This window comes from Mus pahari, chromosome 8 (genome assembly GCF_900095145.1).
Source record: "Mus pahari chromosome 8, PAHARI_EIJ_v1.1, whole genome shotgun sequence".
Lineage (NCBI taxonomy): Eukaryota > Metazoa > Chordata > Mammalia > Rodentia > Muridae > Mus > Mus pahari.
In genome coordinates, this window is record NC_034597.1 from 54,421,254 (window position 1) to 54,437,208 (window position 15,955).

The following is a 15,955-nucleotide window of genomic DNA, read 5'->3' on the forward strand; positions in this document are numbered from 1 at the left end:
AACTCCTCACTGCACAGAAACCATGGAACTCCTCACTGCACAGAAACCATGGAACTCCTCACTGCACAGAAACCATATAACTCCTCACTGCACAGAAACCATATAACTCCTCACTGCACAGAAACCGTATAACTCCTCACTGCACAGAAACCATATAACTCCTCACTGCACAGAAACCATGCAGCTCCTCACTGCACAGAAACCGTGGCGCTCCTTATTGCCAGGACTTTATTCCTTACTGTTTCTAATTTATTTTTCAAAAATAATTTAAGAATAATTTTGAGAAAAAAATCTTGTATTAATTTTATTAGCATTGTATTTATGGTAATATATTATTTTTGAAGAAGTGGTGAATTTTAAATTATATTCATTTGTGTTTGTGTGTGTTGCATGCATGCACACACATACCACAGGACATGTGTGGAGGCCAAAGGACAATCTGTGATTATCCATTCTTTCCTTCCACTGTGTGTGGTCCAGGGATTAAACTCTGGTAGGCAGGCTTGAGAGCAAGTGTCTTTACCTGATGAGCTCTCTCTTTGGCCCAGCCTTTCTCTGAGTCACAAGAACACCGTGCAGAACACCTCTAGATCCTGTCTTATGTTTTCCATAGGCTCCCTCAGGACAGTCCTCAGTCATTTCCTTTTTGACTTTTTGACAGTACACATTACACATTAGTGAGCTTCTCTTTTCATTGTGGAGTGGATCTGTGTGTGTGTGTGTGTGTGTGTGTGTGTGTGTGTGTGTAACACGCACACACATGTACAAATGTGTGCACATAGACACTAATAATAAATAAAAGGAGATATTTCTCTTCTAAATCAATAAAGTGAACTTATTTACAGTCTCCCCTCTCTCCCATTTTGCGGCAGGCCCTTACCATGTAGAACATACTATTCTCAAACTCACGATCCTCCTGCCTTAGCTTTCCAAGTGCTGGAATCACAGACATGACCTCCCCACGCCTAACTTGATAGTTCGTTACTTGTACAAATCAAAATTTCATATAAAAATACTATGCACTTATTACAAAGGACACTAATACAGGAACCTATAAAGGAAAGCCTCTCCATTGTTTTAATATCTTGATTATTTGAATTTTACTTATTCCTCTTGTAGAAATGCACCTTTTTTTTTTTTTTTAATGGAACGCAGATTAAGTGGAGTTGATGGAAGGAGAGTCCTGGCCTGTATCCTGACATTGTGGTTTGCAAAGTATAGCTCCTTTGCTGGCGTCCTTGTCTCTTGAGTCTCCTTCCCTGCCAGGTAAAGTCAAGGTGAGGATGATCAGCATCTCAAAGCATCTCACAGCACCTCACAGCACCTCACAGCACCTCACAGCATCTCACAGCACCTCACAGCTTCTCACAGAAGTCTAGCTAGAAGCTGAGTCTGACAGCATCTGTGGGAGCACTGACTGGCTCTTAGCCTGTAAGACTTTGTCTTTTATCACTCAAATTTTTATTGTAAGCTTCTTTCTTATCATGAAGACCTGAACACACTTTCACAACTCTCCTTACTATGCATGTGCATACATGTACAAGCATTTGCGTTGTGCTTGCTCACCTTCATCTGACACATGTGTGTGAGTTAGTTTCTGGATCTCCCTGCTCTTTCTTCAGGCTTTCTAGGCTCTCGGAAGGAAAATCAGTTTGGACTAATTTCTGGAACCTGTTTCAGGATCCCGACCCAAGCCACCAAGTTGCTTGCCTAAAAGGCTGTGACAAGTATCAGCAGCCTCCTGTGATGGCAGCATGGCCTCTACCACCCACGGCAATCCCAGAGATGGTTTGATTCTTCCTCATGAGGATCCCATCATCCCTCTACAAATGCTTTCCAGAATCACTGAGCAGGAATTCCCAGAAGAGGTGAGTGCTGTGGAGAAAGTCAGTTAACCATACCAGAAGGACTGGACTGTTCAGATAAACCCTCTTCCAGGGTCAGGTGAAAGTCAACATACTTGGGTGTGAATGGCAGGGAAGTGTTGCTGGGCAGGGCAAGAGCAAGAGGCAAAAGCCCAAGTGTGGGCTCGCCCAAGAGCAAAGGTAACAACACACTGGAGGGCAGAGATACAAGGGCAGTGGAGGAAACAGGGCATAAGCCCAGGAGAAGCTGGGGATTTCATCAATGACACCAGGATGGGGGTCCACTGCGTGCTCTGAAGAGCCGACGTACCTTTTACAAAGATCACTGCAGCTGCTGTGTGGAGAAGAGACTGGGAGTGATAGCTGAAGGCTGGGGTCCTTGGCAGCAGGGGAAGCAAGAGGCTGTGGCTGGAACACGGGTGCTGTCAGCAGATATGGTGGCACGGATGGAAACAGTGAGATGCTACCAACATCCACCTTCGAGGAAGGGGGAGGGGCAGACTCCCTGCAGTGGGAAGGGCCACCTCACCCCTTCTGAAGAAGATTAGAATCTATGCTCAGAGTGAAGAGTCCCATCTCTGGCAGGTATCTGAAGCCCCAACCGCATTGAATAAACTCAGGAAAGCAAGTGTGCACCTAGGCAGCGTGAGCTCATACAAAGCCAAGTCCAATGGACCATTGGGCCAACTCCTGGTCCCCTCGGGAGCCCGAGCTTAAGAGTCTGTGCCTTGTGGATAAAGGCGTCTAGTGCCCGTGTGAGACTGAAGGATGGGTGACGAGGTCACTAGCTCACATAGGACCTGGGGTAGGGGTGCATTCTATGCCTGATTCGTGAAGGTTGTTGTCTAAATGCTCCCTTCACCCAGCTCCAGTTTCTACATCTGCTGAGGGAACTCAAGGGTGCTTCATTCCTCCGTGCAGTGGCAAGGTCATAGGGTCAAGCCCACCCTAAATCATCCTCTGATGACTCCTGAAGCCCTGACCTGCTTCAGAGAACACATGCTCTTGATATTATGGGAAATGTACTTTTGGGTTTCCTAGAGTCCCTCCTTTCTCTGACAGGGTACCCCTGACCCAAGTCCAACTGATTGGGGTTTGGGTAACAGGACCATCTCTATGCAATAGGGCCCAAAGTCCTCATTGCAGGACTAAGCCACAACACTCATGATGGGGAAAGGGCCAGAGAAAGGGCTATAGAACTCAGAGCAGCTGACATTGTTATGCAAACTATTGATGCTGAGACTGTGTGTACGTGCGTGTGCATGTGCGTGTGCGTGTGCACGCACACATATGCGTGCACGCGCATGTACGTGTGGGTGCACATGCGTGCATGTCTGTGGAGGCCAGAGGTCCCCCTGGAGTGTCAATCCTCAGGAATGTCCGCTTTCTTTTGTGAGACAGGCTTTCTCACTGGCCTGAGGCTCACTGATTCAGCTTGGCTGACTGGCAGGCCATAGGGACTTGTCTGTCTCTGTCCCCCTGATACTGCCATGACAATCATGCAGCATCACGCTTGGATTTTAAAACATGGGTTCTGAAGATCAAACTTGGGTCCTCACGCTTGTCCAGCAAGCAAGTTACTGACTGGAACCGTCTCCTCTGCCCTAAGACTTCTAAAAGGTGGCTTTAGAATGAAAATGGCCAGAACTAAGCTTTTGACCCACTTCCCACCCTGCTGGACCCAGACCTTCCCCAAAGCTATGCCATCCTAGACAGCCACTCCATCTTCTTCCCCATGTCCATGTACAACTAATTTCTATTGTGCAATCATCCACATGAAGGCATAACTGGACCAGTCTCGTGGTCTCCATCCCTGATATTTTACTTTATCTGAGCTGCTTTATCTCACTGAGACATCTGCAGGGTCCCCTCTGGTCTCTCTGCTCCTCCTCCTGTCCCTCATCCAGCCCTTCCCAAATTATCCACCGATGGCACTAAGTCTCCACTGTACCCAGACTTCTCCCTGCCCTAAGGCAGCCCCTATCCCCAACTGCCTCATTTTACAACCAAGAAAATAGACCTGACAGATCAGTCAAGTGTGCCTGAGGTCAGGTAGATGGGAAGTAGGAGGGGATAGCCCAGCCTGCCATCTTTCCAAGGTGACCTCTGGGATCTCAGGCCTCAGTTCTCTGTGTTCACCATTCTTCATTTGTGATTGTACAGCTATAGAGGAACATGCATGTGTCTTCATGGATTGACTACTGGGCTCCTTACATGTATTTCAAGGACAGGTCCTGGCTCTGACTTGGGTTGTGTGATTCAGTGAGCTGGAATGACCACTTGACTCAGCCATACATGGCACATGATCAGGTGATGAGGGACAGAGACCCAAGAGCTTTCCCAGACCCCATTCATTTATAAACAGATTCGTTCCTTACCCTGTTGCTCAAAATGCTGAAGTGAAATGGTCCTTGTACCAGAAAGAAAGTATGATTCTCACCAGAGCCTTCTGCTTGTTCAACGTAACACGATGTTAAACTCGCTGTGACTCAGAAAAATCCCCAATATTTTTCTCACTAAAGGCAGGGCAATGAGCTGAAGTCTCTCCAAGGCAGACTCTCCTATAACATTGGACCCGGAATCTGGTTGAGGCCAGGCACCAGGCTGCTTTGCCAACCACATCCTCCTTCACACAGGGCCCACAGAGCCCAGGATTTCTTTTTGAATGGATGAGTGACCCAGTCAATCCCAGAAAACCCAAGCATAAAAAATGGTCACTCCTTCACCTCCCTAATACAAAGATGTTTATCTCCAGCCAGAGACTGACTGTACACTGGCTGGGGTCATTGCCCATTACTTGGGGCTGACACACTGACCCAATATTCGTGGCACTCTACATCACTACAGAACATCACAGATGGCCAAGATGCAAACATAACCAGCTCACTTTGACATCAGCACTGCTTGGCATACCTTAAGAAGCCTTTCTCCTTCAAAGAATAGTAGCAACTGGGGAATGTAGCCCAGACTTCTGGGGAGATGGGAAACTGAGTGTGTCCATGTTTGGTGCCTCAAGCACACACACTTTAAGGAGATCCAAGACAAGATTACCAAGGAAGGAGACCAGATACATTTAAGACATCACTCAGCCACTAAGAGCAGGAGTCTATTGTTAATAAAAACAGCTTTTTGAAAAGGAAAGAGCCGATACTGGCATCAGGAGCCTAACAGGCTAACAGGCTGACATATTCCATGGGGTGGCTGAGTGTTTATGTTTGCTTTCTTGAATTTCAAAAGGTTTATCTTTGCCCCTTCAGTCTTAGCTGATAACATTTTGGGTGGATGCACGCGGCTCGCTCAGCGGGAAGAGCTAACAGCAACCACAAGCACTGGTGAGGCCTTCTGAATCTCAGGAGGGAGGCATGAAGCTGGTGGAATCCATTTAGACTAACAATGCCAACATGTTCTCTTTAACTAAGAACCGGCCATACGGGGCTGCCTACGTACGGGGCTGCATACATACAGGGCTGTGGATGTGGTTCAGTTGGCAGAATGCTTGTGCATTCTGGCTTCCATCCCCAGCACCTCAGAAATTGGGTATGCAGGCACATACCTGTAATCCCAGCACTCTGGAGGTAGAGATGGAAGGACCAGGAGGAGTTCAAGGTCATCTTTAGCCTCATAGCAAGTTTGAAGCCAGTCTGAGCTACTTGAGACTCTGTTTCCAAAATAAATATTTCGGGGTTCCCAGTCTCCTTATAACTGTGATGAAATTGAAAATAATATCCATGGAAAAAATACACTTACCATAAACATGATAGTTCTAAAGGGTGAATGATTTTTATTTTTGAAATATAGTAAGAGAGTTTACTTTTGTTACTACTAAAATTAGCATATTAAAAACCTTTTCTTTAATAGAAATTTATGGCCTGGAAAGATGGCTCAGTGGTTAAAGAGTACTTGCTGCTCTTACAGAGAACTTGAGAGTTCTGCTCCCTGCATCAATATGTCAGCTCACAATTTTCTGTAGCTCCGGGGAGCCTGATGCCCTCTTCTGGCCTCCAAGGGCACACACATGGCATTTGTCCTCCCCCTAAACACAACACAGAGATTGGAGAGAGAGAGAGAGAGAGAGAGAGAGAGAGAGACAGAGAGACAGAGAGACAGAGAGACAGAGAGACAGAGAGACAGAGAGACAGAGAGACAGAGAGACAGAGAGACAGACACAGACACAGACACAGAGACAGACACACAGAGACAGACACACAGAAAGAGATTTTTTTTAACTGAAATTTTTATGCTAAATTTGGCACCCACTTTCAGGGACCCTTTTCCTGGCATAGCCTTCAACAATTCACAGACTTCTGATTAAGAACAAACTAGCCCAAAGCTCTAGGGGCTGTTTCCTTATGAGTCACTTCATTTCCCAGGCAGGAAAGTCTGTTCTCCAGCCAAAGACCACATCACAGCACTGGCCAGCAAATACGGTTGTCAGGGAACCAGATGACAGACGATGAAACTCTCAGCCACCGTCGTCACCGCTTACAATGCAACTCGATGCCAACCTTGTTATGTCCCCAAATAAGCATTTTGTGTTCCCAATTAATTGCCATTCCTTGGAGGGATTAGAAAAGGACAGCCTTCGGTTACACGATGCAGCTCAGATTAACTTTGCCTGTGTGCTATTTCGTTTTTGAACCACAGCTCTCTGTGTAATGGTTTAAAAGAAAAAATCAAAGCAGACTAGAGGTCCAGTATTTATGCAGCCTCGAAAATGACCACTGGGCCATAGACTCACAGGAAGATGCTTACGTTATGGCAGAAAGAGAAGGGGGAGAATGCAGAATCACAGCGATCTCTCTCGTGCATCGGTGATAGACTATGTCCAGGATAAACCAAAGAGAGCAGATTTTAGGACCAACATAAGCAAAGCTGAATCAGAGGTCATGTCTGTTTTCAGCATTACCTTTGGGGTTACATAATTTTTTCAGATTTGAAGTCAAGAGACAAATGATACATCTGTGTTAAATTAGCCTACCCTCCCAGTGGCTCTCCCGCCCTGGTCTCAGCAGCCTGCTCCTCCTGTGGCTTCCCTTGTGACTGGGTTTTGGGGGTAAGTAGCTCCAGGGCTGAGCTAGCAGAACCCCTCCAGACTCAGACCACAAACCCCAAGCCTAGCGTTAGAAAGAGCGAAGAAGAAAGACACCATCAGCACTTCCAGTGTTTGTCCTGGTCCCCTCAGACCCCTCCTAGTTTATGTCTTCCAAGAGACTGGCTCCGATAAACAAGGTGGGGGTGGGGCTCCATTCTGAAATTCATGGGGGTTATGGAATAGACATGTTGTCTTGTTGTCTCCTGCCATCAGAGACTCTGAGGTTCATATCACATTGCTCACAAGCAGACTGACATTTGGAGTCAGATGGAAATGGCTTGTCTGCGGTGACTGTTTAGTGCTGAGAAACATTACAGCCCCTTGGCTGCCGAGGCCCTGGCCTGGCTCAGCTTCCGCCTGGCATCTGCAGTCCTTTTGGTATCCTCATGAGAGCGTGAAGTCAGCTACTCCCACTAAAGCTACTGAGAGATGACTGGATAGGCTCCTACAGCAAAATCTGAGGGAAGGAGACAGCTCCAACATACAGAGGCTCCGAGAGTTGCCGACAAGTCTGTTCTCAGAGGCCTGCTGACCTCTGGTTGGGCTCCCAAGAGCTTTTCTCTCATGGCCAGCCCTTCCTGCTGCTAGAGGAAGTGAGCAGAAGCCTAGGGGACCCCTCCTGCTCTCTGACCCCAGTGTTCATTTGCCTTTGGACTCACAAGTGACCTGGCTTCCTTTTCTGCTGTCCCAAAGCACTCTGAAGGGCCTCGGGGACAGTGCCACAGTCCTATCATTTGGACTCCTGTCGAAATGAAGGATTGACATGCAAGCCTGACTTCATAACCACTCTCATGTCTGTGCTTCTCAGGCCCAGCACAGTGTCTCGCTCTCTGAGAGACTGTTTCAGAGCTGAGAGCCGAGGGGGCTCTCAGAGAGAGGAACGTGGGGGAAACTTAACCCCAAAGGTGGCAGGGTGATATGGAGAAAGGTCGAGCCAGGATCCTGAGCTGCCGAGCAGCCTAGAGGAACAAGGGAAGGTGACCACATGAATAGCCCACAGGGCATAGAAGCAGACTCAGCAGGATCCTGTCCCCAGGCAAGCTGGCGCCAGAGTCTCCTGGGGGTAGAAACGTCTTCCACCAGAGGTCGTAGGTCACAGCTTCAGGGCTTACATGAGCATAGCACCGAGTTCATCCCATCCTAGCTTCTGACCTCACAATCTCTGTGTATAGACCGTGAAGCAGCCTGTTCTCAGTTTGCACCTCTATAATGACCCACACATACCCTCCAACTCCCATTACCGCATGTGCGTGCACAGGCGAGCGTGAACACACACACCCCGCCCCGCCCCCTTGCCTTGCTGCCGTGCTAAAGTGCAGGCTCATGCTGGATCCTAAGGATGCAACCTTCAGTGCATCTCGGCGGTGCTCCCTCCCAGCTCTGGATCCCTAGGTGGGTTCCGACCACCAGCACAGGGCTGTTCGGGGACCAGCTGGGATCAGGGCATCCTGGAATATATCTAGGTGCCTAACCAGCCTTCGCTGTATGACCAGAGTGCTTGCTGTACCTACAGAGCCATTAAGGTCTGACAAGTGGTTTGAGAGGTAGCTTAGCTCCCCTCCCCCAAAAGCACTGTGGGAAACAGGCTCAGAAAGAGGAAGTTGCCCAGCCAAGGCCCTAGGCCAGAGTTCTGTTCTAGAAGTGAAGTCTCAGAGACTAATGAGCCAGGCAGAGTGCAGTCCACCTCCAGTTCTCTCTTAGCTTCTGGCTCTTCCTCCGGATTTAACCCTAGGTCACCATCTTGTCCTGTCCATATCAGCAGCACCATGATGATGATGATGATGATAATGATGATGAGAATGTGTGTGAGCGTGTGTATGTAATATATATATATATATATATATATATGTGTGTGTGTGTGTGTGTGTGTGTGTGTGTGTGTGTGTGTATGTATGTATGTATCAACACAGACTTTAGAAATTACCCCACTCCCAGGCCAGCTTCTAGAAAGTGCTTAACTTGCAAGAACTCAGTAGTCTCTAACCTGAACCTTGCACTCCAGTGGGGCCAGCGGACCTCTTATCTTCATAGTCTCCTTACCCTAAACCCTTGCCAAGCTTCTGACACTGAAGCACAACTTTGTCATCTACAAAGTTCATGCTCTAGAACTGTGTAACGGAGTTGCAAAAACATAAATAGTAACCAAACAAACAAATCCTAAACCTCACCTCGTAATGCTTTAATTACGTGTATGATTTTGTGTTGGGGTTGCACTCATAGAGGGCCACAGGCTGAACATGCCTGCTTTAGAGCACTGATTTCCTCTTAAACTCCCATTTGCAGTGAGGTCATGCCCTCATCCAAAGCCAGGGTGACGACATCTGCCCTTCTCAATGACAGTGACAGGCCCTGCACTCAACAGTTTTCATCAGTACCCATTTGTATCTCAACACCCCACAGTGGCCCAGCTAGATGGCCCAGATCTAGGATGGATCCCAGGGGCAGAGGTGGTACAGGCAGGATCATCAGACATTCTGTCCTCTATCAATCTACCTATCTTCTGTCTGTCTGTCTGTCTGTCTATCTATCATCTGTCAATCATCTATCTATCATTTGTCAATCATCTATCTTCTATCTATTTATCTATCATCTATCATCTATAAATCTATCTATCTATCTATCTATCTATCTATATCTCTTTTGAGAAAGTCTTGCCATGTATCCTTGGCTAGCTTTAATTCACTATTTAGACCCGACTAACCTTGAGCTCACGAGATCTGCCTTTCTCTGCCTCCTGAACACTGGGAATAAACATGTGCCCTGCTATGCCCAGTTACTTTCTTCTTTTAAAACTTTCTCCTATCTATCCTTCAGCTCCAATCATCTTGTCAGTCATCCCTTCTCCACTGTCTGCCTGTCTCCTTTGTCCTGACACTGTCCCCATTCCAAGCCTGTACATATGAAAGGGATTGCCAGGCCTGGGCACCAGAGAGCAAGTGTCCCTGTCCATCCAGAAGTTAACAGTACAGACCCATGCTGTGCTAGATTCCTGCTCAGCCTCCTGCCTCCTGCTGACATGGCGAGCAAAGACCTCTGCAGAGAGTGCCCCCCTACAACATGCTCTGTATGGGACAGAGATAGGGACAGTTTCCCTCTGACGCAGGAACAAGAGGCAGAAGTGCACTCCACCCACAGGAATTATGCAGATCATGTCAGAAGACCGAACCTTGCTGCTCAGGGGAAGCCTCTGCAAACCCAAGGGCTCTTTATGCAAGAGTGTACACACTGTACCATAGATGACACCAGCACCAGAGGCTTCTCTTCTCATTCCTTGAAGGCCTTTTCCTTCACCATCTATTAGAAGCCTTTAGTCAAAACTACAGGCTCAGAGCACTTGACAGCTCCAGTACATACAACAGGAGCTGGTCTTAAAGGTCAGAAGTGATCTAACCTGTGAAGCCCAGAACATCGAAAGCCCTTGTGGATACCACTGTGGGGGTGTGGGCTTATGTATTCCCTGTAATTACTGTACAGACCAGATGTGTCATGTTTTCTCCGATTGGTCCATGGCAGCATCCCAGGTGTCAGGTGTACAGAGGCCAAGCAAGGGGGGGAAGACAAGGCCTCCCAGGAACTTCTTGCTGCAGGGTTGTGGAAATAGCACCCTTTTGGTGAGGGAGGGCTGGGAGCCCTGCTGTCACCTTGGAGGAGCCTGTACTCCATCTTGTGGTTGTTTGACACCCAGGTCTCTGCTTGGAGGGAGCTGTGGCTACTGTTTAACACAGCAGGAAGCAGAATGCAAACAGACCACTGGCTCACTTGCCCCCAGCTGTCAGGTTCTAAGCCATGTTCCCATTTAGACCTCTGTACTACACCACAGAGGGAAGTAGAGTGTCAGAAATTCGCATGCCACTTCGCCTGTCTGTGCTGCTTCAGAGCCCACAGCGCAGGACACAGAGACCCTCACGGAGATCAGCACGGTTAGCATGACGTTTCTTCCTCATGCCCTACCCTTCCCATGCACCCAGCTTTTCATTCTTGCTTCTTTCATGCAAGAATGGTTTGAAAGCCTGGTGTCTCGGGCCTGGGATTCCAGCCACTCAGGAGGCTGAGGATGGAGGATCACAAGTCTCTTATCTGTCTGGGCTACAGAGCAAGGTAAATGAGAACCTGAACGCCCAGTGAAACTCTGTCTCGGTATAAAATAAAGCCAAGGGGCTGGGCTAGCTCAGTGCACAAAACTTTCCTAGTAAGTATGAGACCTTAGGTCTAATCCCTAACTGTAGAGGGGGAAGGGAGGGGAGGGGAGGGGAGGGGAGGGAAGAGGAGGGGAGGAAGGGCAGAAGGGAGGAAAATAGGAGGGAGAGAGGAGGAAGGTAGGAGAGAAACAGAGAAAAGGAAAAGTGGTTTTGCACAGCACCTTTCATGAGCCTGGCACCATGGTGGATGAGCAAAGCCTGCCCCTGTCCCAGGGGAGCTTAGGTTTAAGGGGACTTGGTTGGTAGAGGCAAGGCACAGCTCAGCATATGCTGATGTTTGTGGGAACACGAAATGGCTCGGGGCCCTGTAAGCGATGGTTCTAAGACTCTGGGGAAAGGGAGTCTCCATGAGAAAGTAGGAGAGGGCTCCTGCATCACATAAGCTGCGCTGGTGGGAAGCATCCTCAGGCTAGCTTGTAGTCCCGCTGTTCTGTTTGATAATCATCACAGCGCTGTGATTCGGATCTATGTGTCATCTTTCTGCACACTTATCAGTCTGTTTTCTTCCTCTCCAGCTCCTGAGGCATCGCTAATCTGGCAGAGCTATGGCTTTCGAAGGAAGAACATCTCCCTGTCAGGCTAGCCATAGACTCCTGAGGGAGAGTGGACCCCAAAGGATGTCTGGCTCCATTTGGATGAGAGGCACTGTGTGCAAGTCTAGGTGCCCCACTGCCTCTTTCTTCGCCTCCCGCCTCCTTTTTGAGGCTAAGTCCACACTGGATGGTGAATACTGCAGAGCCGGTCAGACTGGCCTAACCCCACAGCCCCTGACATGAGGCGGGGGCTCAAAAAATGTACATTCAACAAAAAACAAACAGACAGACAGACAGAAGAATCCAGTGAGGAGCGGGAAACATATGAACCTAGAATAGATGGATAGCTGAAGAGAAAGGGCGGTGAAGGCCTCCTGTGTTCTGAAAGGTTCAAAGAGAAGTTTCCTCAGGAGTACTCATCCTGTGACCACTCCTGCTCTGAGGCAAGATGAGTACAATTTTTTTTTGAACTTTTTTATTTTGAAGCAACTCTAGAATTGTAGAAAAGCAGCAGACACCAGAACTAATATACTGGAACAGTGGCACCAGGAACACTGTAACAGTGACCTGTAACTTTATCACCTGTGTTTATTTTCTGTGATCCTGACAGTCTCAACGGTTTACACATTGTAGAACGCCCCTCACTTTAGGCCGATATGGCCATTCCTCTGGTTGGGCTGTGTTGCAAGTTTGAGGAATGAGGTGCATGGTGGCAGAAGTTCACAGCAGCAGCATGTCCTGTCCCCGGTGAAGTTGATCTTGGTAACTTGGCTAACCTGGGGTCTGTCTTGTTATCTCCTATACAGCTACTATCTCTGCCTCTCATACTGGAGGCTCAGGTCCCTGTCAGGGTCAGGGGGGACTAGCCCTCGCTCTTGCAGACACGGCAAGAGAATTCCCCACAGTTCCAGATCATTAGCAACACTGTGTTGGTGGTGGTGTGGGCCAGTAAGGGTGAAATCAATGACCAACTACAAAGTGAGCGGAGAAGCTGCCAAAGCTTTAAACACTGCCTGCATGTTTGTGTTCTCGGGTGTATGTGCAAGGGTGTTTCTCCTCAGGAGGGAGCCACCTTGGGTTTTTGATAGTTGCTTGTTTGCTTGTTTGTTTGTTTTAGATCTCTCACTGAAGTAGACATCATGGCTTAGGTGAGACTAGCTGGCCCATGAGCCCAGGGATGGTCCTTCTCCACCTCCCCAGGACTGAGGTTTTCACCTGTGTGCAGGAGAATCAAACCTATGTCTTTATGCTTTCAAGCCAAGCATTTCACTCACTGAGCTATTTCCCTGGCCCAAGTCTAAGCTGCTTTTAAACATCCTTTCAAAATGTGCTCTCGACTATTCTTCCCTCGGGCTACCTTTACTAACAAGACATATCTTGGCCAAAAGGTTATTAGTTCCATCACCATAATACCTAAAAAGCCAAACAATTTCATTAAAAACCAAAGTATCAAGAGTAATTGACAGACACACTGACCTTGAGCCTGGTGGTGCACACCACCTCACCCTCACTGGGCTCTGCACAGTGGCTCCAGCTACCTTCCTTTCTAGCAGGCTGGGGAACTTGCCTCTAGCCCCATAGCTGGTCTGTATGTCCCCCGGCTATCTTCTCCCACATCCCATGTCTTCTGGTAGACCTTCACACTGCTCTTCCCACCTTGGAGCCACAGACATACAATCTACCCTAGATGGGTGAGCTTTTATAAATTCAAAGACCTCTCAGGAACAAACAGTGGGGTGCCTTATTTGTATCTGTAGCACAGAGCACATGAATTCTATGTGTAGCAGCCATAGCAATGTTCCTGCCCATTCACCCATCCCACAGGCCTCAGAGCACTGTTCACACTGGGTAGAGAAAATGAGCCGCCCAGGAGCCAGCTGAAAGGCCTACCTTGCAGGGCTTCAGTAGCTTCTCAACATAGCTGTTCAGATCCCAGGGTGTGTGTGGTTGAAGAACTTTCTAGCGGCAACCAGAAGCTCTGGGCCCAGTTAAGAAAACCCGATCCCATCCCCAGATGGATTCTTCTTATCTCAGTCAGCTTCAGTGGCTTGTGGCTTCCTGCCAACAGCACACAGAGGTGTGTGTGCCCCCTGTTGTGATCAGATCACCATGAACAGCCCCAAGAAGCAGCTCAGTGGGAGCTCCGCCCTCCAGCCAAGTCTTCTGGAGACTTCTGGCTCCTCAGCCCCAGAGGTGTTTCTAAGGAAGTCCCATGGGCACCTGACCTTCAGCCAGGCTGGTCATGATGCCCCTCTGCCACCCCAAAGTTTTCTCGTGGGTTTTGGTTCATCACATGGCTGGTGTTTTCCCTTGGTTGGTTTGTTAGGGTCAACACACCTCCAACTATCTCCAGGAAGTATTTTTTCAGAGGGTTCCGTTTGGGCCACCTGTGGGAACTAGGGCGGGGTCCTCTCAGACCGTTGGTTTTGCTTTGCTTTTAAATGATGCTAATATTACTGAGGTCACAGGATGGCGTGAGCATTCAGTGGCAGAACAGATGTGACTGGAGTGTACGGAATTGATGCTCGGTACATACAAATCCCTCCATGTTTGATAGTGTTGTTTCAGCGTGTGAATCTGATCTCAGAGGTTCTTCAACCGATCACTTTGCTTGTCAGTGAAAACTCAGAGAAGAGACAGTGAGGTGATAGGAAGGGTGGCACCATGGTTGGGTATATCCTTTCCGATATCAGTCAGGGGTTAATGGGACCAGGAAGGTTGTTGCGAGGACCTGCTGGCCCAGAAGACATCATGAACAACCGATCACCTTGCTCATCCAGGTGTCTCAAGAGGCCAATGGGCAGACCCTCCCTTCTCTGTAATGTCTAGGAGCCTTGATTGAGTAGATCATCGGTCTGCCAGTATCTATACCACAGCTCATAATCTGTCTCCATATGGAGCATCCTTTCTGGAGTTTAGAGCTAAGAGAGTGTTCACTGCAAGTCCTTGTAGGAAAGAGCTATCAGAAGCTCTTTGCAGTGGGGCATGGAGCTCTTGGTTCTATGGGCTGTTGCTTGTCCCCTAAGGTTTGATAGGAACATGTATAAATGTTCCTATCACAGTATTTAGAATAGAGTGGACAGCTAAAGTGTTCAGCTGCAACAAATAGGCACACGTGTGTGGGAAACGAAGGATTGTCTCAGAAGTCGCGCCCTATCAGGATCTTGCTGTTGTTGGTTATTTGTTTTTTGTTTTTGGCAAGGTTTCTCATTGGCTTTAAACTTGCTAAGCATGATAAGATGGCTGGCTCCTCAGTCCCAGGAGTCCTCCTGTCTCTACTTTCTACAGGATGGAAACATAATCACATATCAGCATTTATTTTATTTTATCTTATTTTATAGCAGGTTCTGAGGACCAGACTTGGCTTCTTCTGCTTGCAATGAAAGCACTTGGCCAACTGAACTATCTTCTCAGACCTAGACAGAGAATGTTTGGACTTGAACCTGTGCACTTGAGCCTGAGGCTGGGAGAACATGAAGGGATGACATGGAACCAGCTTCCTCTGACACTCCTTCGGCTTGCCCAGAGCAGAATGGGAGGGGTGGGGAGAGTCTGCTGAGAGGAGAGATTCCAGTTTGCTTATGGCCTTGGCCTTGGTATGGTCTGAGGAAAACTCACCCTTCTATTTACCACAGATGTTGGAAGCACGCATGCACACACACACACACACACACACACACACACACACACACACACGCACGCACACGCGCACATACACACACACGCACATGCACAGATGGATTCCAGCACCACTCAGAAAAAGAACAGGGAAATGATGTTGCTGTTGGCTTCAGATGTCTGAGCAGAAGTGAAAGCTAATTTCAGCCATTTTCACCTCACAAAGTCACAGGGTCCAAATCTGTTGGGGGAAGACCCGGGGACAGATGGTGAGGGATTAGACAAGTATCCTTTGTCAGACAGTTATAAAGTTAGGGAGCCTCAGCAGGTCTGCTCAGGACAGCACTGAGACCAGACCTTTGCTCTGACTCCTGGGGTTCTGTGCTCAGCCTGACTGCCTCTCTCGGTCATTTTCCCCATTTATTTTTGTGCATCTGAGGCGACTTATGCAAATCTCGGGGCTCTCTTTCCATGACTCTACACCAGCCTCCTGATAACAACTCGTCTATAATTAAAATCAAAAGATGTGAGCAATAGAATGGTCAAGTTGAAAATGTTCGGATAGTCCAAGCCAAGATTCACCTCAAAGGTGGTGGCATGAGACATTAGCTAGTCTTCTATAACAGATAATCAGACAAAATTGTCAAC

The 15,955-nt window shown here is 48.1% G+C and overlaps 1 protein-coding gene across 1 annotated transcript in view; it reads right to left on the minus strand.

Annotated features, from left to right (window-relative positions):
- The window catches only part of Blk (BLK proto-oncogene, Src family tyrosine kinase), a 43,545-nt gene extending 29,547 nt beyond the window's left edge, over positions 1 to 13,998 (minus strand). The window contains exon 1 of the mRNA XM_021203104.1: positions 13,580 to 13,998. The gene's annotated coding sequence lies outside the window, so the exon portion shown is untranslated. The remainder of the gene's footprint in view (positions 1 to 13,579) is intronic.
- Between the last annotated feature and the right edge of the window lie 1,957 nt (positions 13,999 to 15,955).